This window comes from Schistocerca gregaria, chromosome 3, assembly GCF_023897955.1.
Source record: "Schistocerca gregaria isolate iqSchGreg1 chromosome 3, iqSchGreg1.2, whole genome shotgun sequence".
Classification (NCBI taxonomy): Eukaryota; Metazoa; Arthropoda; class Insecta; order Orthoptera; family Acrididae; genus Schistocerca; species Schistocerca gregaria.
In genome coordinates, this window is record NC_064922.1 from 423612997 (window position 1) to 423638381 (window position 25385).

The following is a 25385-nucleotide window of genomic DNA, read 5'->3' on the forward strand; positions in this document are numbered from 1 at the left end:
TTAATTAATTACGCGTACTGAAACCCTTTGTGCAGTAAGAATCAATGGTGTGCAGGATTTACTAAACGTACCATTAAATCAAATCCACTTACATTATTCACTAAAAGGCCAGCATTCTAAGTTTTAATGAATTGTGTTGGTACGGCTTATAAAGATGAAGGACCGGGATAGATAAGCACAAATGTGCTTCGTTCTGCTGCTGAGTTTGGATGAGGGGTTATTAGGAGGTAGACAGCTAACAATGGAACTTAATAAAGCTATTAACAGTGCACGTGTCAAAAGGGATACCTATGAAGAGAGTTCAAGGCAATTCATCGAGACTGTCCTTTTTTAAAAAGCAAAGGAATGATGGTAAGGAAATATTTATTACAAATTATATTCCAATTTACTCAGTTTTACCACTACAATGTAGTAGAACACCCAGTTTTAAACTGATCTAAATACATTATATAGCCTATTACGTTCGTTGTTTCTTCGCTCCAAAACAATTTGCAGTAAATTAGCAGTTTACCGATCGTGCCTTTGCCCGCGTTGCTCAAGAAAAAGGAACTACATGATGTGAATTTTTGGAGGGTATTCTTGTAAAGTAACAGGTTTCCAACGTTCTCCCAATTTTAAAAGCATGGGCCTGTATTTTGAACCACGGAATATATTGTTTTTCCTGGCGAATTATTTTCATTTTCTTAAAGAGATTTTAATAATTAAACTAATAAAGTTTAAAAAAATGTAGAGGTCTTTCTGTGTTACTGTAATACTGAGTAACCGCAAAATACGTTTTAATCGAGCAGTTGGTCACAACAGCGGCCTGCGGGTGCGCATTACCGACTTGCAAAACGCACCCTGGAATTCTGTTCGTGAATGGCAGCACAATGGGTCGAGTTACCAGACTAACGTACGGATTTGCAGTAAGAGTTCGCGGGATGACCACGAGAGTGCTCTTGCAGCCATACGAAATCGCACCTCAGAACATCAGCTGTAGGTCCAGCGTTTCCGGCAAGCAGACAGGTTGGTCGCCTCCTAACCAACACAAGATCATCACTGACATCGAGACAGAACGATTTTTCGTCAGAAAACATAACAGACCTCCACCCTGCCTTCTGATGAACTTTCTCTACAAACCACTGAAGTGGCAAATGGCGGTGGATTGGGATGAGTGAAATTCAGGTCATAGGGTGTCTGTCTCCGAGCTGACCTTGAATGCACCCATTTGTAACCTTCGTTGTGTCACTGTGATACCAACTCCTGCTCACGATGCAGCTCCAGATGCAGTACATCGCGCGAGACTCATACGCCGAAAACGGTGGTCTTCCCTATTGGAACCCGGTCTTCTTGTGGCCGTACGTGCTCTCGACCACCGCAGCCATCAGTCGTGTACAGTGGCTATATTCCTGTCCCCTCTTTCTGCAACAGCGCAGAAGGAATATTCAGCTTCTCGTAGCTCTATTACAGGACCTCGACGAATCTCAGTGAGGTGTTGATAATTGCTGAACGGTGTTCTTGACCAACGTTAACTCACCATGTCCATGGCCAAAGGTAACTAACGCTCACCACCGTCGCAGTGCTCTACCAACTATTTAAAGAAAACCTGATTTGCATCCTCACAGTGGCGCTTCTAGTACCATTCTTATGCGACTGGCATGAAATTGGAACAGATATCTTTCAAAATGGTGCAAATGGCTCTGAGGACTATGGGACTTAACATCTGGGGTCATCAGTCACCTAGAACTTAGAAATACTTAAACCTAACTAACCTAAGGACATCACACACATCCATGCCCGAGGCAGGATTCGAACATGCGACTGTAGTGGCCGCGCGGTTCCCCACTGTAGCGCCTAGAACCCCTCGGCCACTCCGGCCGGCAGATATCTTTCAGATGAATAAACACCCTACCAACTGAAACTTACTGGCAGATTAAACCTGTGTGCCGGACCGAGACTCGAACTCGGGACCTTTGCCTTTCGCGGGCAAGTGCTCTACCAACTGAGCTATCCAAGCACGACTCACGCACCGTCCTCACAGCTTTACTTCTGCCAGCACCTCGTCTCCTACCTTCCAAACTTTACAGAAGCTCTCCTATGAACCTTGCAGAACTAGCACTCCTGAAAGAAAGAATATTGCGGAGACATGGTTTCGCCACAGCCTGGGGGATGTTTCGAGAATGGAGGAGAGCTTCTGTAAAGTTTGGAAGGTAGGAGACGAGGTACTGGTAGAAGTAAAGGTGTGAGGACGGTGCGTGAGTCGTGCTTGGGTAGCTCAGATGGTCGCCGGCACGGTAGCTCAGCGTGCTCGGTCAGAGGGTTAGCTGCCCTCAGTAATAAAAAAAAATGAGTTAACCGCTCATCATCGAACATAAAAGGATGTCTCACGACGTCCGCCACGAGCAGATGCAACGAACTAAAGTGAACAAAATAAGATTAAATAAAAACAAAAACAAAAAACAAGAAAAGATGGTAGAGCACTTGCCCGCGAAAGGCAAAGTTCCCGAGTTCGAGTCTCGGTCCGGCACACAGTTTCAATCTGCCAGGAAGTTTCACATCAGTGCACACTCCGCCGCAGAGTGAAAATATCATTCTGGACCCTACCAACTTTCCTTTATGTCGCACAACTGTTTCTTGGAGTTGTGATTTTCTATCCTTCATTGTATGAGCATAACAGTCAATGATGATAGCACAGCTCTGTCGAAACCGGTCACACCTTAAATTGCTTTTTAGAGATCTTGGTTTGTGTAACAATCCTTTAGCACTGTCCTAGTAAATTCCACCCTTCAGCATAAGTAAACCTATCCGGTCCTGCCATTTTAAATCGCGCCAGATAAATACATTGAAATACTTGACAGTTATCACTGATCAAAGCGTACGTAGTAAAAGTGTATTGAGTCATTTCGTATATTTATGCGCATGTGATAGAATTTATTTGTGTAGAGACCCACCTGCTAGTATTTGCACCGGGTGCTGCTACTTTTCATGCTTATCCCAACAGTCTTCCAACGTCGGAATCCGGCCGTATGCAGCAGCAGGTGGCGCTGTGTGCGTGCGATCGGCACAGGTCGGTTCTGGTTTTTGCCTGGAGGCTGTCACGCAGCATAATTACGCCGTCCGTGACTTTAATTGAGTCACCGGCGGGGCTCGCCCGCGGCGGCATCTCCGGCACGGGGGCGAAATTACACGGCATTAGCTTGTTGCTCCCAGGTCGTGTGTGGACGGGCGGGCACGGCCCGCGACCTGCCACGTCGTAATTGCCTGCTGTCGTTCTGCCCGCGCCCGCGCCCGCAACAAAAGGAGACGCGGTCTGTGCTCCGGCTCCTTTTGTCTCCGCGGCCGTGCTCCCCGGGGCGCGAGCACTTGTTATCTGCTCTGACGTTCGCCGGAATGATGGGGATTGAGGGCTTACGTACGCCGCGGGGGCGACCTGCTCTGAGGGTCCCGCACTGCGTGTTACGACGGGGGAAAATATCCGCTTTCCTCAGAAAGAGTAGGCTGGCAGCGCTGGAAAACCGATAGAAAGAAATTATGCGCGAGTCCCTAGCGAGGCAGGAGTATAGTCGACCCTACTGCCCCTAGGCTCCGCGACATAAAGATGTATCAACCTGCTGTACTCTTTCCTAGCAATCTGTGGAAGTGCATACAGTGTACAGATGTTGTTGTTGTTGTTGTTGTTGTCTTCAGTCCTGAGACTGGTTCGATGCAGCTCTCCATGCTACTCTATCCTGTGCAAGCTACTTCATCCCCCAGTACCTACTGCAGCCTACATCCTTCTGAATCTGCTTAGTGTATTCATCTCTTGGTCTCCCTCTACGATTTTTACTCTCCACGCTGCCCTCCAATGCTAAATTTGTGATCCCTTGATGCCTCAGGACATGTCCTACCAACCGATCCCTTCTTCTTGTCTAGTTGTGCCACGAACTCCTCTTCTCCCCAATTCTGTTCAATACCACCTCATTAGTTATGTGATCTACCCATCTCACCTTCAGCGTTCTTCTGTAGCATCACATTTCAAAAGTTTCTATTCTCTTCTTGTCTAAACTATTTATCGTCCACGTTTCACTTCCATACATGGCTACACTCCATACAAATACTTTCAGAAACGACTTCCTGACACTTAAATCTATACTCGATGTTAACAAATTTCTCTTCTTCAGAAACGATTTCCTTGCCATTGCCAGTCTACATTTTATATCCTCTCTACTTCGACTATCATCAGTTATTTTGCTCCCCAAATAGCAAAACTCCTTTACTAGGAGTGCATTATACATTCCATTATACTCGTTTTGCTTTTGTTGATGTTCGTCTTATATCCCGCTTTCAAGACACTGTGCATTCCGTTCAACTGTTCTTCCAAGTCGTTTGCTGTCTCTGATAGAATTACAATGTACAGATACACTGCAGGAAAAAAAAAATAGTGCACCCTTCTTGAGGTTTCCAATTCGCTCGAGATTTATTGTTGCAATAGTGTACATGGGGTACATGAAGTGATTACTTCTACAGTTCAATAGCACAAGAGGTTCAGAGGTATTAGGTATCGATCACTGATGAAACGCCCATATTAGTATGTGGTGTGGCTTCCAAGGGTGGCAATGTAGCTGCTGAATCTGGCATCCAGTCGATTGCACGGATGGAGAATAATGTCCTATGCCACGCCTGCTCGATCTGTTCAGTATTTCAGTAAGAGTTGTTGGTTGACAAGTCGCATGAATCACGTCTCGTCCCATCATACGAAGGGCGTTTGAAAAGTCCGTGCAAATTCTGAGAGATGGCACCACCGGCGCGTATCGAGGTCATGTTTAGTTAGTAGCATCTTTGGAAAGAACGCAAACCAAGTTTCCACCATATTGGTCTATTTCTTTGTGTTTGGCATTCCTGTGAATCAAGGAAGTCGAGTGAGTGTCAAAAAATGGACGAAAAAGAATTTCGTATGGTGATTAAACATTACTTTAAGGCAGGTAAACGCGTAAGAAGACTAAAGAGAAGCTTGATACTGTCGGGCGGGATTAGCCGAGCGGTCTGAGGCGCTGCAGTCACGGACTGTGCGGTTGGTCCCAGCGGAGGTTCGAGTCCTCCCTCTGGCATGGCTGTGTGTGTTTGTCCTTAGGATCATTTAGGTAAAGTAGTGTGTAAGCTTAGGGACTGATGGCCTTAGCAGTTAAGTCCCATAAGATTTCACACACATTTGATTTTTTAGAAGCTTGATAAACATTACGGTGACTCTGCAACTTTGATTAGAACAGTTTATAAGTTGTTTCAAAATTTTCGGAGTGGCCATATGGGCACAAGTGATGCTGAACGTTCTGGACGCCCTGTGGAGGTTACGACTCCAGAAAGCATTGATAAAATACATGATATGGTGATGGATGACAGAAGACTTAAGGTGCGTGAGATTGCTAGTGCTGTGGGCATCTCTAATGACGGGTACATAATGTTTTGCATAAACATTTGGACATGAGAAAGCTATCTGCAAGATGGGTTCCGCGATTGCTCACTCTTGAACAAAAACGGAATCGTGTGAAGTGTTGCAACGATGGTTTGCAGCTCTTCAGGAAGAATCCGCAGATCTTTAAGCGCCGTTTCGTCACTGTGGATGAAACATGGATACATAAGTATACTACTGAGACCAAACAACAATCTACAAAATGGGTTACCAAGGGAGAATCTGCGCCAAAAAAGGCGAAGACCATTCCTTCGGCCTGAAAGTTTATGGCGATTGTCTTTTGGGATTCGCAATGGATAATCCTCATCGACTATCTGGAAAATGGTAAAACTATTACAGGTGCCTGTTATTCATCGTTATTGGACCGCTTGAAAACCGAGCTGCAATAGAAACGCCGGCGATTAGACAGAGTCCTTTTCCATCACGACAATGTACCAGCACATACCTCATCAGTTGTGGTCGCAAAATTAATGGAAATAGGATTCCAATTTAATTCTATTCCCCCCTATTCTCTGGACTACTATTTGTTCCCCAATTTGAAGAAATTGCTGGCGGGACAGAGATTTTAATCAAATGCGGAGGTGTTGCAGCAACTAATAGCTATTTTGCAGACTTGGACAATTTCTATTATTCGGAACGGCTCAACAAATTAGAACAGCGTTGGTCGAAGTGTGTAAGTCTAAAAGGAGAATATGTCGAAAAATAAAAAAGATTTACCCCAAACACGAAAGTGGTTTTTATTTTTTCACGGACTTTTCAAACGCCCCTCGTATATCACACATGTCAGATTGAAGACAAGTCTGGGGACAGTGCTGACTAAGGAAGTTGTTGCACGTCCTGTAGAGCACGTGGTGTTTCATGGGTAGCGTGTGGGCGAGCAGTATCGTGTTGGAACTACAAATCACCTTCGTGTTGCGAGAATGGCGTATTAACGGGTCTAACAACATTCTGCACCTATCGAGCGCTGGTTAGCGTCCCCTCCAGAAACACCAAAGGTGAACGAGTGTTGTAGCTTATTGTACCCCGGACCATAAGGCTTAGGATGGGTCCAGTGTGTCTTGGACGAAGGCACTCTACGAGACAGTGCTCACCTAGCACACGTCGTAAGCACAAACGATCATTACTTGCATGCAGTCATGCTTTCATCGCTGCAGACCACGACGCGCCATTCCACCTTCCAAGAGATTCCCTGGCGGCACCAATCGAGCCGTGGGCGTCGATGCTGTGGCGCGGGTGGAAGACGGGTTAGTGTTGTGCGGGCACGTAACAACCAGTTTGCAACATTTCGTGTTGACACGTCTGGGCTCACAAGCCCTCTTATTTGTGCTGTGGTAGCTGTACGTTCTGCCACATCTGCCTTACAATACTACGCTCCTGGCGGGCATCTGATCTGTGTCGTGCGGAACCTTGCCTACAGGTGGGAGAATGTTCTCGCGATCACTGATATCAGCCCTGTTGCACAAGTGAGGCAGTACGTCCAACTTGTGTGGCAATTCTCCGAAAGGACCATCCAGCAATTTCACACGTTTCATACTCGTTCAATTGGCTGTAGGAAACACCGAGTGCGTCTCCGTGGCATGGTTGCATATTTGCTTCATACGTCTGCTCCACACTGAGCCGTCTGACTGTGAACATTCATTATTAAAGCATGGATACAGATGGCGGTATGGTAGCTATATCACTGCGCTATCTGTTGGCGAAAGACGTTGAAAACATTGTCAGTACATCTACTGTCCCACAGGTCGCACATGCCGTCATCGGATCGGAATCGACGTCGTCTCTTTAGGTATACTAATTTTTTTTCAAAAAATGGTTGAAATGGCTCTAAGCACTATGAGGTCATCCATCCCCTAGACTTAGTACTACGTAAACCTAACTAACCTAAGGACATCACACACATCCATGCCCGAGGCAGGATTCGAACCTACGACCGCAGCAGCAGCGCGGTTTCGGACTGAAGCGCCTAGAACAGCTTGTCAACAGCGGCGGGCTATTTTTTTCCGGCTGTGTATTTACACAACATTTTACCAGAACGCGTTTTATAACAAGGTACGAAGGATGCAGCCAGATTATCAGCTGTTGTGTCCAGCCACGGACGATGAATCGAATGTAGTTCTTGTTTTAAGATTCCTTATAATGTCTGACCTACTACACAGTTTATTTGGTAAAATTTTTTAACATGTTTCTATACTGATTAATTCATCCTTTGTTTCCCATTGATGAACCAGTTACAGTTCCTTGTTTCATTATTATAGAGATTTTATAGCTGTGATTTGCGTATTTTAACAACGGATTTTGAATAATATGTTTAGTATAAGGTATTTTGTATTCCGAGTCAAAGTGCGAGTCAGAGTAGAGCACAGTGTCTGAGATTTATATTTCCTATTTTCTCTTTGCATACATAATTTTGAATACGCTTAGCATAATTGAAAATAGTGCATCAAGACGGGACCATCGGAACCAAATGAAGTTTATTACACAAAATAATACAGGTGGCAGGTTCATTTGATTCCACATTCGAGGCATCTAACCAAATACATTGAGTAGCCTACTAATAGACAAATACAATGCAAAGTAAATAATGCCTTGGGCCAATCTTTGCTGCATTACATGCCACAACACGGTCCGGCAACGAGTTGAGTAGATGCCTGATGTTGTCCTGAGGCAAACTGGCTCACAAATCTTAAGCAGCCACTTCCAAATCATGTACAGAGTAACAAGGTGTTATTTGACGTTTCAGGTCATCGCACACATGCTCTGTAGGGCAGAACTCCAGGGAGCACGCCAGCCACGGAAGAGTCGGAACATGACGTGGGAAATCTTGAGCAACTCGAGCTGCATGTAGACGAGCTTTATCTTGCTGGGAAATTGCTCCTTATAGGCTACACAGGGAAGGTCCCACTTGGGGTTGAAGAAAGTCATCAACATCAAGCTGGCCCATTAAGGTTCTCGTACAACAATTAGAGGGAACCAGCTGTCGCAGAATATGGCACCCCAGACCATTACACTGGCTGTGCGGGCCGTGTGGCGTCCGAAGGCGAGTGTGGTGTTCGCCAGACTGCCTCCACACCTGCAACTAATTATCATCAAGCCCCAAAACGAATCGCGGTATATCACTAAACACCACGTTTTGCCAACCTTTGAAGTCCACATCTTTCTGTTTGGCACCACGGTAGACGGAGTCACCGATATCTCGGTGTTAGATGCTGTGCACGACAATAGTGTCTGTATTACAAATTCGCATCTGCAAGGCGCCTGGAAATCGTCTGGGGAACAACTGCCACTCTTCCCTCTCCTTGTACCATGGAGCGATTCACTGTAGGATCCCTAATCACCTGGTGCAGGATCATCTCGCCTCGTCGTCTTCCTGGTTGCTAAAGACGCGGTACGTCTCACCTGGGTGTCATCTCGTGTCCGTTGCTCCCAACATCGTCGGAGGGAATATTCCGAACCGTCGACATGGCGAGCCACACGGCGTGTAGACCAGCCTCCGGTTTTCGTGCCGATGATTAGGTCCTTCTGAAACTGGCTTAACTGCGAGAAATTTTGTGTAACACATCTACCTGGCACTCTGCGCCTGCTAATATTCTCCTTTTGTCTGGATGTGATCGTCACGTGTATGACCCGTCCACTATGCACTGTTTATGCAGGGTCCCCCCACGAGACTGCAGCGTCCGTGCAGGGTCTGTGGGCATACGCATAGGTGCTACACTTGGATCATCTGCATATCGGATCTCACTGTAATTATTTGTGAAGTTTCGTGTTTGTACTTTCTTCCCTCTGCGTGCGTTATTTCCAGTGTTCCTCAGTGTGTTTTAGTCGCTTTCGTTCGCAATTAGCTCAGTAAGGGAGCTGATGACATACGTTCTACCAACAAATTAAACAGCCAGTATGACTTGAACATGACTGAGCTGGCTAGGGGCATCTGCCTATAACGAAGGTAGCGTGACGTCAAAACAGGGCAGTTAGGATGGAGCATACTTAAGCATGGAGAATAGAAACAGTGTATTCGAAATTACGATTTGCAGAATAATGAAAAAATGCAGCCTAAAACTCTGGAAGACAAATGAATAGCTGCGTAAATGGGAAAAGCTTACGAGAGCTAGAAGACTTCTCAGTGGATATTCACTGATATGAGAGAAAGGCTACAGTTGAAACATTTTAACCCAAGTGAGAGCAAGGTAAATCTTATTAGTGACGGTGGTCCCTATCTGTAATATATTCGTTGAAAATTGAAAAATGGCTTTCAGAAGTTTCTGACTATGAACACGTGGGATCTCTGAACCATTTAAGTATAAGTCAGTAAAATTATTCTGGGTGTGTGACCGCATTGTCAATGCCTTCTACGTTTCGGCTACTGTTGCAGGATGAAAAAATCTTTAGTTCTTACATTTTGGCGGAAGATGTTGTTTCGCATACAGATAGAATACTGAGGATGAGGGGCGGTGTTAGAGGTTCTTTATTGGTGTTTACATTATTTCTTGTCCCTGGTGGAAATAGTCGTTCTTGATTGTTGTTTGCTTAATTGCATACCACTGGTGGAAATATTCGAATGAGAAGCGTTTTGCAGTTGTGATGTAGCACTGTTTACGCGCTGGCTAGTGCTGGATCAAGTGTGCCATGCTCCTCCTCAATACCCTATCACATTACGATAACAACCTCTTCTGCCAGTATATAAGAACAAAATATTTCCCATTCGACAGTTAGCGAAAACACCATACGAAGGCCATTTGCAACAGTTACCAAACCGTCGGAGAATTTTACACACTGACAATGCAGTCACACACCTCGAAGAATTTTATTGACTGTGACAATGGCCGCGGAAATCTACGCTTACATGTTAGTATTACCCTGACAAATTATGGCAGGTATCAGGGAGCAATTTCCTAAGGACGAGTTGTATGACTTCCTTAGAGTATAAGAACGATTTCATCACTCTACACAACAGCACACACAGTTAAAAAATATGTCACCGCTTCCTTCACTGACCTCCTTTCAGCGATGTTAGTTTATATTGAGATATTAACAATATGTAACTGTTCGTTTTATACAGTGTTATGGAAACTGTGTAAGGCAGTATCTGAGTTACAACAGTAGTAACTTGCACGAACTTTCAAAGACTAGTGCAGTTCCGAGACACATAACAGGTGGAAGGTACAGAGCAGATTCGATATGAGTGATGGGACTTTGAAAGAGCTGGCACACTCTGCATTGTGGCCCTTCCCCTCCCCTCATTCTTGTCACCCCTCCTTCCTCTCTCACTCCTCCTCCTCAATGGGTCTAGGGCAGCTGAGTGAGTTAAATATAATGGGGAATGCCCTGTTGCGTTATCCTACTGGTCAGGAAACTGTATCATTGCCTTGTTTATCTGGACCTAGTCCAGTTGATCTACCAAGTTGGGTAGATAGAGCCCAAGTTTAAGGTCCAGATTTTTCGGATAATGTGACTCATGTGCATAGTTACACTGGAAATTACACAGATTCTCTGATTTCTACGTTTACCCATGCCCCTTTCTATTCAATTACTGTAATTTATTACCCATGTGGTGAGAAATTCAAAGACACGTTATTCTATTGACTGGGGGAATAAGAGGAGCCTGGGAGCCTGCATGGTTGACAGATAACCCACTGGTTTTACATTCTAAAACAAGTGTCTACAATGGCAACCACCAAACATGAAGTATGTATTTACCAGTGTTATGTTAAGAACACGCTAAATTATACTGATGCCAGTCTTAAACAGTTATTCCCAGTTTTAAATGGAATGAAATTCAAAAAGTTCAAGATACCACCACCCGTTTAATGTTTTTAAAACAGTGGTCTACTATGTTTTACAGTCACCACCATCAGACATGAATCAGTAACTTTTGTGTACATCGAAACATAGTCAACAGTTATACTCACGCTAAAATTGTGTAACCCAAGTCAAGAATGTTTAATTGTTGCATTGTATCATCCAGCATAGTGCGAAGGAAGGGACTGGAATTGGGGAGGTATCCGCTCGAGGGCTGCGCCGAAAACAGTGCCTTGCTCTACTCCCCTCCCGCTCGCCTGAGTCTCCACATGACAAGAAAACCAATCCATGGCTCACGTCCCTCGAGCTATCACTGGCACCTTTTACGTAGGTAAGATCACGCCTACTCAATGTCTGCTTATTTCACATAAATATATGTCATTGGAGCTGAATTTACAGAAAACTATTGTGTAATATGTCACTGTAGCTGAGCACCCAACTAGACAGAGTTCGTAAGTTACAATATGTTACTCTGATGGTTACATGTTTCCACTTTAATGAATTTCCAAGAAGTTAGATATGTAACATAACTCACTGTCTCTCAGCAAAGGTCACTTAGTAACGATCAAGCTCTGACTTGTCCGTCATTCCCTCAGCCAAGTATATACTGTCAACATATCTTCTGAATGGCTCTGTAATTTTTCACTTTAATGATTTTTCAAATAAATTTCCTATGTACCATAATATGTGCAAATTACAAGAGACATTTGTGAAGGAGTGCACAATCTGGTTTTGAGCAACCTCCAACTTGTCTAGGACTTTTGGTGTGTACTCTGCCATATTTACATAGATTAAATGTCAACCCCAAACCTTGTACCGATCACAGACCTTCCACAGGTTTTCCTTCAATTTGCTACTATCTTTTGGCACTGTCATCTTCTTATAGACAGCTGTCCCATCTAGAAACAGCTTACATCTACAACTACTGTACTACGCATGGTAGAGAGAATATCGCATCAGTATTATCAGTTTTCTTCCCTATTTCAGTCTCATGATCAAGAAAAAATTATTGCCTATAAGGCTCGGTGCACACCGTAATCTCCGTAATATTTTTCTTATGGTCACTACACTGGAAATATGATGGTGGTGGAGGGTGCAGCGGACAGGAGGGAATACCTGCCAATAGTGCAGACTGAGCTAGTTCTGTCATTGTCACATTACTACCATAGTGTAGTTACTTAAGCTAGGACGAAAGGAAATGGAGCGGAAAGACTTGAAGCCTTCCAAGCCATCCATAAAACCTGGAACATGTGTATGATACATATAAAATATGAATTAAATGAAACCAACATCAGTTGTATTCAGGTTCTTAAATGAATCTAAAGACAACAGGTGCAAATTTGTGCTGGACTAGAACTCAAACCTGGATTTCCCGCTTAACGCGAGTGGTCGCCTTAACTGCCTTGGCCATCCTGGCATGTTTCCCATCCGACCCAATTTCCCATCTTGTCATATGCAAGCGACATTCCTTTGCATTCTCCTCCTATTGGCAGCTCACACTGATTTCTCAGGAGTTTTGACATGATGTGCACCCACATCAAACCAATTGTAAGAGCCATTGCGCTCACAAACACGAAGATATACACATACATATATGCGTGGATTCTGTTCTGTCGGACATATATGTATGTATGTGTATATCTTCATATATTTGGGGGTGATGGCTCATATAATCGTTTTACTGCAAATGCGCGTTACGTCCGAACTCCTATGGGAGGACGACGGTTAAATCCCGCGTCCGCCCATCCTGATGTAGGTTTTCCGTGATTTCCTCAAATCGCTCCAGGCAAATGCCGGTATGGTTCCTCTCAAAGGGCACGGCCGATTTCCTTTCCCGTCCTTCCTTAATCCGATGATCTCGCTGTCTGGTCTCCTTCCCCAAAACAACCAACCAATCTCCTATGGGAATCGGGATGAGCTGCTAACAGGAGGAGAATGGACAGGAACGCCAGTTGTGTTACGACAAGATGGGAGTTTGGTCAGATGGGAAGCATGCCAGAAAAACCAAGGTGGTTAAGGCAAGTGCTCGGATTAAGTGGGACATCTGGGTTAGAGTCCCGGTCCAGCACAAATTTTCACTTGTCATCTTTGTTTTTATTTCAAAGCCTGAATGCGGCTGATGTTGGCAGTTTCTCTTAATTCATATAATTAACAGCCGCTGTTTCACAAAGTAATGTCTGTTCTGTCAGACATGCGCGAGAGAAAACACACACACACACACACACACACACACACACACACACACACACACGCACGTGAGTATACAAAACAGTAGTAGGCCTACATAAATGCGGTTTAAATTTTCGTTTTGTGGTGGGCGTTTGTATCAGTTCCATTTATTTAACTCGTTATGTTATATTACGATTTTGGGTTTGTTACGAGTAACTTTACAACTCTAGTCTTAAAACGCGTCGGTCACTAATGTGCCAATAGGTTTCATAGCTCAGACCACATTATTAAGTTCTTCAGACTCTAAAAGACGAAGGAGACTTTTATAGATGGAGAAAAGTCTTGTAATTGTAGTTGAGTTTCCTCTCTTAGCAATTTGTCGTAATTACGCCAGTTTTCAAACGGAGATAAGGAGGGTATCTTTGATTCCGTTCTTGCACACCAAGTCTCTGAGCAGTGAACTTTGAGAAGCGGTAGAAACTTTTTTCTGCCGAAATTGGCAAGAACAAGGTAACGACAAAATCATGTGAAACAGAAGCGCTGGAAAGGAGACAGCGTGATTGAGAATGGTCAAGGACCACTTATTCTATGGTTGCGCTCAGGGTGGATGTTGTTGCAGCTGATATATTTATGTATAGTTTGTTCGGCTGTGAGCAGTTGTTGTACCTCCTATATATACATTCCTGGAAATTGAAATAAGAACACCGTGAATTCATTGTCCCAGGAAGGGGAAACTTTATTGACACATTCCTGGGGTCAGATACATCACATGATCACACTGACAGAACCACAGGCACATAGACACAGGCAACAGAGCATGCACAATGTCGGCACTAGTACAGTGTATATCCACCTTTCGCAGCAATGCAGGCTGCTATTCTCCCATGGAGACGATCGTAGAGATGCTGGATGCAGTCCTGTGGAACGGCTTGCCATGCCATTTCCACCTGGCGCCTCAGTTGGACCAGCTTTCGTGCTGGACGTGCAGACCGCGTGAGACGACGCTTCATCCAGTCCCAAACATGCTCAATGGGGGACAGATCCGGAGATCTTGCTGGCCAGGGTAGTTGACTTACACCTTCTAGAGCACGTTGGGTGGCACGGGATACATGCGGACGTGCATTGTCCTGTTGGAACAGCAAGTTCCCTTGCCAGTCTAGGAATGGTAGAACGATGGGTTCGATGACGGTTTGGATGTACCGTGCACTATTCAGTGTCCCCTCGACGATCACCAGAGGTGTACGGCCAGTGTAGGAGATCGCTCCCCACACCATGATGCGGGGTGTTGGCCCTGTGTGCCTCGGTCGTATGCAGTCCTGATTGTGGCGCTCACCTGCACGGCGCCAAACACGCATACGACCATCATTGGCACCAAGGCAGAAGCGACTCTCATCGCTGAAGACGACACGTCTCCATTCGTCCCTCCATTCACGCCTGTCGCGACACCACTGGAGGCGGGCTGCACGATGTTGGGGCGTGAGCGGAAGACGGCCTAACGGTGTGCGGGACCGTAGCCCAGATTCATGGAGACGGTTGCGAATGGTCCTCGCCGATACCCCAGGAGCAACAGTGTCCCTAATTTGCTGGGAAGTGGCGGTGCCGTCCCCTACGGCACTGCGTAGGATCCTACGGTCTTGGCGTGCATCCGTGCGTCGCTGCGGTCCGGTCCCAGGTCGACGGGCAAGTGCACCTTCCGCCGACCACTGGCGACAACATCGATGTACTGTGGAGACCTCACGCCCCACGTGTTGAGCAATTCGGCGGTACGTCCACCCGGCCTCCCGCATGCCCACTATACGCCCTCGCTCAAAGTCCGTCAACTGCACATACGGTTCACGTCCACGCTGTCGCGGCATGCTACCAGTGTTAAAGACTGCGATGGAGCTCCGTATGCCACGGCAAACTGGCTGACACTGACGGCGGCGGTGCACAAATGCTGCGCAGCTAGCGTCATTCGACGGCCAACACCGCGGTTCCTGGTGTGTCCTCTGTGCCGTGCGTGTGATCATTGCTTGTACAGCCCTCTCGCAGTGTCCGGAGCAAGTATGGTGGGTCTGACACACCGGTGTCAATGTGTTCTTTTTTCCATTTCCAGGAGTGTAGATTTCTAATTGCTGTTTAACTGCTTATAAAATTATGGGAATGTTTTGCTTACTGGTTTCATGCAAATTACAACTTAACTGTTTGGGTTTGTACATTGATCCATGTAGCTGCAGTCCACTTCGGGCAGTATTGGGATGTGAGAAAAAGTTTTGTCATGTGACTGTAGCTCAGTTTTGGCTGTGTTAGGATACTAGTAAAGGTTTTATAGCTCTTGCAAGTGCAGTAGTTTGTGTTACGCATACTTTCCTACTATTAAGTAGTAAATGAATACAAGTTTCCCTAAAATTATTCCACTGGCTTAGGAAATGTAATTGACTACCGCGATTTACTTTTCCTCTCTACTTGTAAACGTATCAGCTCGTAGAGAATAATGTAATAAATGTTATATACGAGAGCGTTATAGCTGCGTGTCAATGAGTATCGAAGAAATGGTTTCCAGGAAATTCAATAATATCAGTCGAACACCTAGTTGACACCAAAATTAGAGCTGAAGAGCGATGACCTAAACTTGGGATACAAACTGAGTTTTGTGTGAAGTTGGAAACTAAACTGACAAGTTGGTTAGACAGGGCGTCTCAGATCAAATTTAGACAGATGAGTGCTAAACTGGATAATTTGAGATAAGGAACTAATGGCCATAAATGAATGTTTGATATTTGTCGATACTTTGTGGTAACGAGCTATGGCTACAGTTACACCTATATCCCACAGGGCACCTTACGGTACATGACGGAGTGTATTACTGTAGAGGAAGACCAGGACTTGAACATAATGTGCAAGTCATATTGGATTTAGACTGCAATTGTTGTGAACAGGTCAAGAGACTTGCGTAGAATACTCTAGAATGGAGCGCTGTTTTGTATCCCGCCTGGAATGCGAAGCGTGGGTCTGCTCCTGTATGCTGAAGGGCAGGCCGAATGTAGGTAGCGAGGAGGAGCACGTTAGGTAAAAATCTCTCGGTACAGCTTTTAACGTAAAAGTGCATTTAATAGGGAATATTAGTCAATATACGTAACTTTTGGTAGAGATGAGCACGTAAGTGCGAAGCCGGATGTATCAAAGTTAACACTTGCAAATTCTGTAGTGGCTCGCCCACTATGAAGATGAAACAATGTTGGTTGTTCGTCGGCTGACGAACAAAATGGGCTGAATCTGGAGCGGCGCTCGTAGAGCTGCACAGCGCCGGCTAGAGGATGCTGTCGTCGGTGTCGGTGTCGCAGTGCCAACCTATTAACTTGTAGCTACACTGTGGCATCGTAGCTATCGATGCTACACGCTGCATCAGAACAGTCTTTCGACAACAGAAATAATAATAGCAACTCTCTGTATTACTTTGAATCTGAACGTCTGGGTCTCCTTGTGGATAATAAATCAGTGTAATTAGTAACTACCAGAGTGACACGTGCTACATTAAAAGCCCGGGAAGAACCACAGGCGTCGTCTTTGCACGTCAACGGCCTCTCTGGTAATGCAAAACTGCCACGGGCCAGTTGATGGCATGACCAGCGGGTCGCATTGCAGCCGCCAAATGAAGTGTGTGAAAGTATTTACTAGGTAGTGCGGAGTGCCAGGCACTTGCAACACAACACTAGGGGACGGACTTCTGTAAGGTGGAAGCAGTCTGACATCTTACATCCCTACCTCATGAGGTAGGTATGAGTTTCACAGACACTAAACAAGTGTGCTTTTCTTTTTTCATCAGTCTTATGATTGGTTTGATGCAACCTGCCAAGAGTTCTTCTCCTGTGCCTACCTCTTCATCTTAGAGCAGTGCCTGCACACTACATCTTTAATTATTAGTTGGATGTGTTCCAGTGTTTGTCGTTCCCCATTGCTTTTACAATCTACAGCGCCGTCTACCACCGTGGCAGCTACGACTGAATGTTGTAACATATTTCCTGTCATGAGTCCCTTCTTCTTGTCATTTTTTCTTCGTGTTCTTCTTCTCGTCGATTCTGTGGAGAACCTCTTCATTGCTTATTCTACCAGACCACCTAACTTTTAACATCACTCTATAACACCACATATCAAACGCTTCTTTTTTTAATGTTTTTATTCTGCAGTCCATGTTTTTACCTCATCCATGCTGGGCTGTTGTAAAGAACTGCGACTGTTTATCACAGTGAAACTTGAAATTAAACAGTTATCTTCGTCAGTCACTTTTTTATTTCGTTCCACGACGCGTTTCGAGAGTTTACACTCTCATCTTCAGATTAAACGTTGATATTGTGTTGCATATTTTTTAGCTGGACTCAGCCAGTTGTTTGTTGTGATTTCATTTTGCTACAGAAACATATAACAAGCATTTGTTAGAGCAATATGGCACTAATATTATAAATTTCAAACGATGATAGTTACACTCTGCTCCAGTACACGGAACCCTTTGGTTCGTTACAAATATACATCTTAATTTAATTTTTCTAGCAGAGCTCGAACCTATAACATAACGAGATCAAAGATCATAACGAATTGACGATACAGTGGCTTGCCTCACGATCATTCATTACTACCTTACTGAGGATCTGCGAATTCTAGATGAATTTTTTAATCGATGGCGACTCAAAGTAAACAGAAATAAAACTGAATCCTCCACCTTCCACCTGAGTAATAGCCATGCTCGCTATAAACCGCAAATTTGCTTTAGAAATCAGTTGCTGTTATATAACCCATTCCCAAAAATCTCGGCGTGACCTTGGATCGTTCGCTAACATATGGAAAACACCTAACTGAAACAGCTTTAAAAATGAGGATCAGAAACAATATATTACACAAACTCTCCGGAACAAGCTGGGGAGCTAAGGCATCAGTACTCAAAACTACTGCCCTCTCACTTGTATACTCTGTCGGGGAATGTTGCAGCCCAGTATGGCTGAACAGCGCTCACACAGCCATGGTAGACATGCAGCTGAATGTAGCCATGAGAAGCGTATCCGGGACAATAAAACCCACACCCACAGAATGGCTACCTGTGCTGTCTAATATTGCACCACCGAAGTTACGACGTCAAGCAGCGTTGAAAAGGGAATGGGAGAAATGCTCCAAGAATCCCGAGTTACCGCTACACCAGGACTGTGATTCCACTCAAAGGCAACGTCTTAAGTCCAGGAAACCCTCCTGGAGACTTGGAAAAAGGCTTACTTCTGAAGGATTCCAACCAGAAACAGCATGGCGGGAAGAATGGTTCGCAGCCAATCCCGATTCTGCAGGTCTCATTGCTGATCCTACACGAGTCCCTCCTGGATTCCACTTACCTAGGAGGTCGTGGACCACCCTAAATCGCATACGCACCAAGCACGGAAGATGCCAGGACTTGAAGCATAAGTGGGGAATCGCTGAAAGCGCCAAGTGTGACTGCGGACACCAACGACAAACAATACGCCACATACTCACCGAGTGTCCCCTACGGAAATATGCTGGAACTCTGACCAGCATACATGAGGTCTCTGAGGAAGCAATCTCCGGGCTGGATACTTCAGATATTAACCTATAGTTTTTATTACAACTTGAAACTCTGTTTGTCAATATTACTGTTTATAAAAACCACTTTTTCTCTTGTACATGTAACTCATCCTAGTGTTTTTATCCATATGAATATTATTGATTTATCGATCTAATCTAAGACTTTTATTACCATAAATGAATATAATCTATTTTATTTGTAGTATATGCATATTGTGTTACCAGTAACATCATTGCTGTTCAATTCAAGTAATGTATCCTTGATGCCAAACGAAATAATAAAACTAACTTACATTGTGGACCACAGATACATACAACACTTATAAAATTCTTTCATTCTTTACAACAATTTTTAAAAGTTTTATTATTGCAAATGCATGACACAAAAGACACAAATGAAATTGAATAAAAACGAAATATATAAAAAAACTTGCAGATTTAGTATTAACATAATCTAAATCTTCCTGTTTCTGTACAGTGCTTTGGGAATTATCTTTTATTAAGGTCACTCAGCAAATAGAAACTGAAAAGAGTCATAGTGCTTCATCTAGTACATCTGCGAAGTTCTTAAAGAAGCTCATTGTCAGTGTTTTTGCTTTTTAATTTAGTATGTGCTGTCCATGATTTCTACTGCAAATGAAAATTTCAAGTTCTTAATAAAGGTCAGGATTGTGGCCGTTGTTTATTTTGTAAAATATTATTAGATTGTCCTCTGTGTTATCAAAGGAAACTTCTGTGTCGTGGATGTGTATAGCTATGGCAGCTTTGTTAGCTGATCCACAATTCCCATATTGTTGTTTTGTAGGTGGTGATAATGTTACGTCTCATCAGTGTACGTAAAACTGGTATGCGAGGGAGAATGCTCGGTAAATTATAGGTAGTCCACTGATGGACAAAACAGACGAAATAAACCAATGACTACCGTGTAATTTTCTGCAGCTTAAAGCGATTAGGCATGCACTAAAGTATATTTGTGACTAAATTATTTGTTTCATATGGTGTAAATGTATTTTGCTAATACAAGAGTAAACAGATAACGACAGTGTTTTCTTCCAGCCTCGGTGTCTCCAGCGGAGGCAGACATAGAAATATTACAAACGCCAAATCATCAGTACTTACGGCGCGAGGAATATAATGACTGTGTTTAAATATTTATGGGTATACTGCACTGTAGCCACGACCACCTGGAAGCAGACGTCGCTGGGAGGCATCGTTCTGCAAGTACAGTAACGTGACTAAAAAGTCAGCATAATTTACGAATACTTCACATTCCCTTTTATTTTTTTGAATTTATTTGTGTTTTGAAGGATTTGTGGAATCTAATTTTTCCAATAAATGTACAAAAACAGCAAATTACTGGAAGTTGTGTATTCATTGCAGGCACCAGTATTCACGTATTATATTAGCGTTAAATTTCTCATACAGTCATTTACGTAATTTATTTTAAAATACATTAGTACAAAATTATTTTTCCTTTTTTTATTTAAGTAGTAGGGCTACCTACGTACGAGCACATTTTATTAGTGTGGGTTGCCTATATCGGGGGCAGGTATGCATTCCATAGGTACGAAAAGGAGGGCGCTATACTTTGTACTACCTAGTATAAACTACTTTTCCAGGTCACCCAGCTACCTGTTTTTGCTGTTTTACACTATAAATAAGCAAAAGACGCGAGTGGATTATCGTAAATAGGAGACTGTTGATCGATTTTTGGCACGATAAGGTGTTCTTGCTAAGCAGTGGGTAGTTGGGTGACCTGGAAAAGTACACTCCTGGAAATTGAAATAAGAACACCGTGAATTCATTGTCCCAAGAAGGGGAAACTTTATTGACACATTCCTGGGGTCAGATACATCACATGATCACACTGACAGAACCACAGGCACATAGATACAGGCAACAGAGCATGCACAATGTCGGCACTAGCACAGTGTATATCCACCTTTCGCAGCAATGCAGGCTGCTATTCTCCCATGGAGACGATCGTAGAGATGCTGGATGTAGTCCTGTGGAACGGCTTTCCATGCCATTTCCACCTGGCGCCTCAGTTGGACCAGCGTTCGTGCCTGACGTGCAGACCGCGTGAGACGACGCTTCATCCAGTCCCAAACATGCTCAATGGGGGACAGATCCTGCCCACTATACGCCCTCGCTCAAAGTCCGTCAACTGCACATACGGTTCACGTCCACGCTGTCGCGGCATGCTACCAGTGTTAAAGACTGCGATGGAGCTCCTTATGCCACGGCAAACTGGCTGCCACTGACGGCGGCGGTGCACAAATCCTGCGCAGCTAGCGCCATTCGACGGCTAACACCGCGGTTCCTGGTGTGTCCGCTGTGCCGTGCGTGTGATCATTGCTTGTACAGCCCTCTCGCAGTGTCCGGAGCAAGTATGGTGGGTCTGACACACCGGTGTCAATGTGTTCTTTTTTCCATTTCCAGGAGTGTAGTTGAAACTAGGTAATCGAAAATATAGCGACCTTCTTTTCGTACCTATGTGGGTGCATACCTGCCCCTGCTGTAGGCAACCCACACTAACAAAATTTGCTCGTACAAAGGTAGTCCTACTACTAGCGGTAGTTTTGTGGGTCACATCTGCTACCCCTCTTTTGAACTCTCCTTACTTCCAACTGCTGGACACAGCGTTTTGCAACATAAGGGCTAATTCAATCGCAAATTGGGTATAGAATATTATAAGATAGTAGTGAACCCTGGAGCTTTTAACGATTTCTGCTGTTTCTCAACGTTATTGTTGTTGTTGTTGTTGTTGTGGTCTTCAGTCCAGAGATTGGCTTGATGCAGCTCTCCATGCTACTCTATCCTGTGCAAGCTTCTTCATCTCCCAGTACCTACTGCAACCCTATCAACCTGACAGAAACAAAATCGTAACACCAAGAAGGAGTTCTGCGACATAAATAGAAGTTGGAATACATGTTTCTAAATATGAAGGATGATGTCTATTCAGATTTAGCCCCCGTTGCATAAAAGTGGTGCTAGTAGCGTTACTGTGAGAACGCCAGTCAGGTTTATTTTAAATATGCGCTGTAATGCTCGTGAGCGTTAGTTACCTTTGAGATTAGAAGTGGTGAGCTGATGTTAGCCAAGAATGCCTTTAAGGCGACAAAAATGCCATCATTAGAGTTTGAACGAGATCGTATAATAGGGCTACGAGAACCTGGACATTCCTTCTGAAATACTGCAGAAAGACTAGGCAGGAATGTAGCCACTGGCAGCAGTGGTCACGCGAACGTGCGGTCCCAATTAGATCAGGCTTTTGGCAGCCACGTGGCACCACCGAGAGGGAAAACTATCGTGTTCGGCGTATGGCTCTGGCGCATCGTACTGCATCTACAGTAGCAATTTGCGCGGCATTTAGCACCACAGTGACAAAACGAACTGTTTCAAATCGTTGGCTTCAAGGACAGCTCTGAGCCAGACCCCCTGTAGCGTGCGTTACACTCACTCCAGACCACCGCCATTGGCGACTTAGTGGCGCCAAGCGAGATCTCATTGGAGGGCAATATGGTCTGTTGTGGTTACTGATGAAATCTGGCTCTGCATCGGTGCCAGTAATGCCCATATGTTGGTTAGATGGTGGATAGCTGAGGACCTGCAACCAATATGTCTTTGTGCTAGATACACTGGACGTACACCTGGAGTTATGGTATGGGATGTGATTTCGTAGCAGGAGCACTTTCGCGGTTATTCCACACAGCCTGAATGCAAATTCGTAAATCAGTCTGATGATTCGACCTGTTGCGTTGTCATCCATGGACAGCATTCCTGGGAACGTTTTCCAACAGGATAACGCTCGCCCATATATCACTGTTGTAACCCAACATGTTCTACTGAGAGTCGAAATGTTGCCTTAGCTTGCAGATCACCAGATCCGTCTCCAATCGGGGGACATAATGGGACATCGTCGAACGACAACTCCAGCACCATCCACCAACAGCACTAACCGTCCCTGTACTGACCGACCGAGTGCAACAGGCACAGAACTCCACCCGCCACGCGTACAACACAATGAACACAAAGCATGCGCGTTTGCGTGCTTGCATTCAACGTTCTGGTGTTACATCGGTTATCAATATACCAGCATTTCACATTTTCATTGGCTTATCTCGCGCTTACATCAACGTGCCACTTTCAAAGTTAATCACTGAAATATCTTACATAGACAAATGTATTCCTGAAATGCGATTACTCTCCATTAACTTTTTTTTCAGCGATTTTTTCCGTCAGGGTATTTCATTAGTCATTTCAATGGTTAGACAATTTAGGTCTTCCTGGGTTTCAGGAGCATTTGAAAACAAGAGTTTTCTGCTTTTATTTTAATACCCTTAATTTCAAGTATTGTCTCGTCCGTGACTAACATTGGTGCCAGCCACTAACAATCTTTACATCAGAGAATGTCTCTGCTTTTTGTGAAAAATCTTTAGACAATATTGTGGTGAGGTAGTCAGTCACTGAAGGCTTCAGGCAATGCCACCTCACCTGTCATGCTCTCTCGACAGTCAAATGGGTCTAATTCGGCGTCTCTCTAACTATAGCAGAACGCTTTCTTTTATACACTACTGGCCATTAAAATTGCTACACCACGAAGATGACATGCTACAGACGCGAAATTTAACGGAGTAGAAGAAGATACTGTGATATGCAAATGATCAGCTTTTCAGAGCATTCACACAAGGTTGGCGCCGGTGGCGACACCTACCACGTACTGACATGAGGAAAGTTTCCAACCGATTTCTCATACACAAACAGCAGTTGTCCAGCGTTGCCTGGTGAAACGTTGTTGTGATGCGTCGTGTAAGGAGGGTAAATGCGTACCATCACGTTTCCGACTTTGATAAAGGTCGGATTGTAGCCCATCGAGATTGCGGTTCATCGTATCGCGACATTGCTGCTCGCGCCGGTCCAGATCCAATGACAGTTAGCAGAATATGGAATCGGTGGGTTCAGGAGGATAAAACGGAATGCCGTGCTGGATCCCAACGGCCTCGTATCACAAGCACTCGAGATGACAGACATCTTATCCGCATGGCTGTAACGGAAGGTGCGGCTACGTCTCGATCCCTGAGTCAACAGATGGGGATGTTTGCATGACAACAACGATCTGCACGAACAGTTCGACGATGTTTGCAGCAGCATGGAGTATCAGCTCGGAGAAAATGGCTGCGGTTACCCTTGACGCTGCATCACAGACTGGAGCGCCTGCCATAGTGTACTAAACGACGAACCTGGGTGCACGAATGGCAAAACGTCATTTTTTCGAATGAATCCAGGATCTGTTTACAGCATCACGGTGGCCACATCCGTGTTTGGCGACATCGCGGTGAACGCACATTGGAAGCTTGTATTCGTCAACGCCGTAATAGATGGTATGGGGTGTCAGTGGTTACTCGTCTCGGTCATTTCTCGTTCGCACTGGCGGCGCTTTGAACAGAGGACGTTACATTTCAGATGTTTTACGACCCGTGGCTCACCCTTCATTCGATCCCTGCGAAACCCTACATTTCAGCAGGATAATGCAAGGTCGCATGGTGCAGGTCCTGTACAGGCCTTTCTAGATACATAAAATGTTCGACTGCTACCCTGGCCAGCACATTCTCCAGATCTCTGGCCAATTGAAAACGTCTGGTCAATGGTGGCCGAGCAACTGCCTCGTCACAATGCGCCAGTCACTACTCTTGATGAACTGTGGTATCATGTTGAAGCTGCACGGGCAGCTGAACCCGTACACGACATCCACGCTGTGTTTGACACAATGTCCAAGCATATCAAGGCCGTTATTACGGCCAGAGACGGTTGTTCTGGGTACTGATTTCTCAGGATCTATGCACCCAAACTGCGTGAAAATGTAATCACATGTCAGTTCTAGTATAATATATTTGTCCAATGAATACCCGTTTATCATCTGCATTTCTTGTTGGTGTAGCAATTTTAATGGCCAGTAGTGTACTTATTATGTAGTAGGCCTCTGTTTCTTTAGAAGTTTCGGTACAGTGACTGCACCGTGGAGGGTGGCGACAGGTCGCATTCCGCCTGCTCGGTCAGCCACTTGCTGTACTGCGGTGGCCGCACGCGGCGCGGTGCGTGGCGCGGCAGGCACGAGGAAGAGTGACATTTCCGCGATGGCGGCGGCCGTCCTTGGCGTGTCTCGCGGCCGGCCCTGCTGGCAGGCAAGGGCTGAGGCCCAGGACAGGACAGGACAGCACAGTCTCGGGCGCGGAGTGCGCCGTTGCCGCTGCGACCCGGGCCCAAGGCCGCCTGCCTGCCTGCCTGCCTGCCAGCCTCCTCCGTCACCAGCACGTGACCCGCGCTCGCCCACACGGCGTTCGCTTGCGCCAGCGCCGCCGCCGCTGCTGCTGGCTTCTGCTTCCGCACTCACGCCTTCTGCATTCCCCTGCTGCATCGCTGCTGCCTAGTTCCT

At 45.1% G+C, this 25385-nt stretch overlaps 1 protein-coding gene and 1 non-coding gene across 2 annotated transcripts in view; both read right to left on the minus strand.

The window, feature by feature from the left end:
• LOC126354769 (UPF0489 protein C5orf22 homolog) overlaps positions 1-25385 on the minus strand; it is a 1899147-nt gene that overhangs the window by 1195724 nt on the left and 678038 nt on the right. The gene's annotated exons all lie outside the window — the stretch shown is intronic.
• On the minus strand, positions 1923-1997 carry Trnas-cga (transfer RNA serine (anticodon CGA)). The gene has a single exon. It is a non-coding gene; the product is annotated as a tRNA-Ser (tRNA).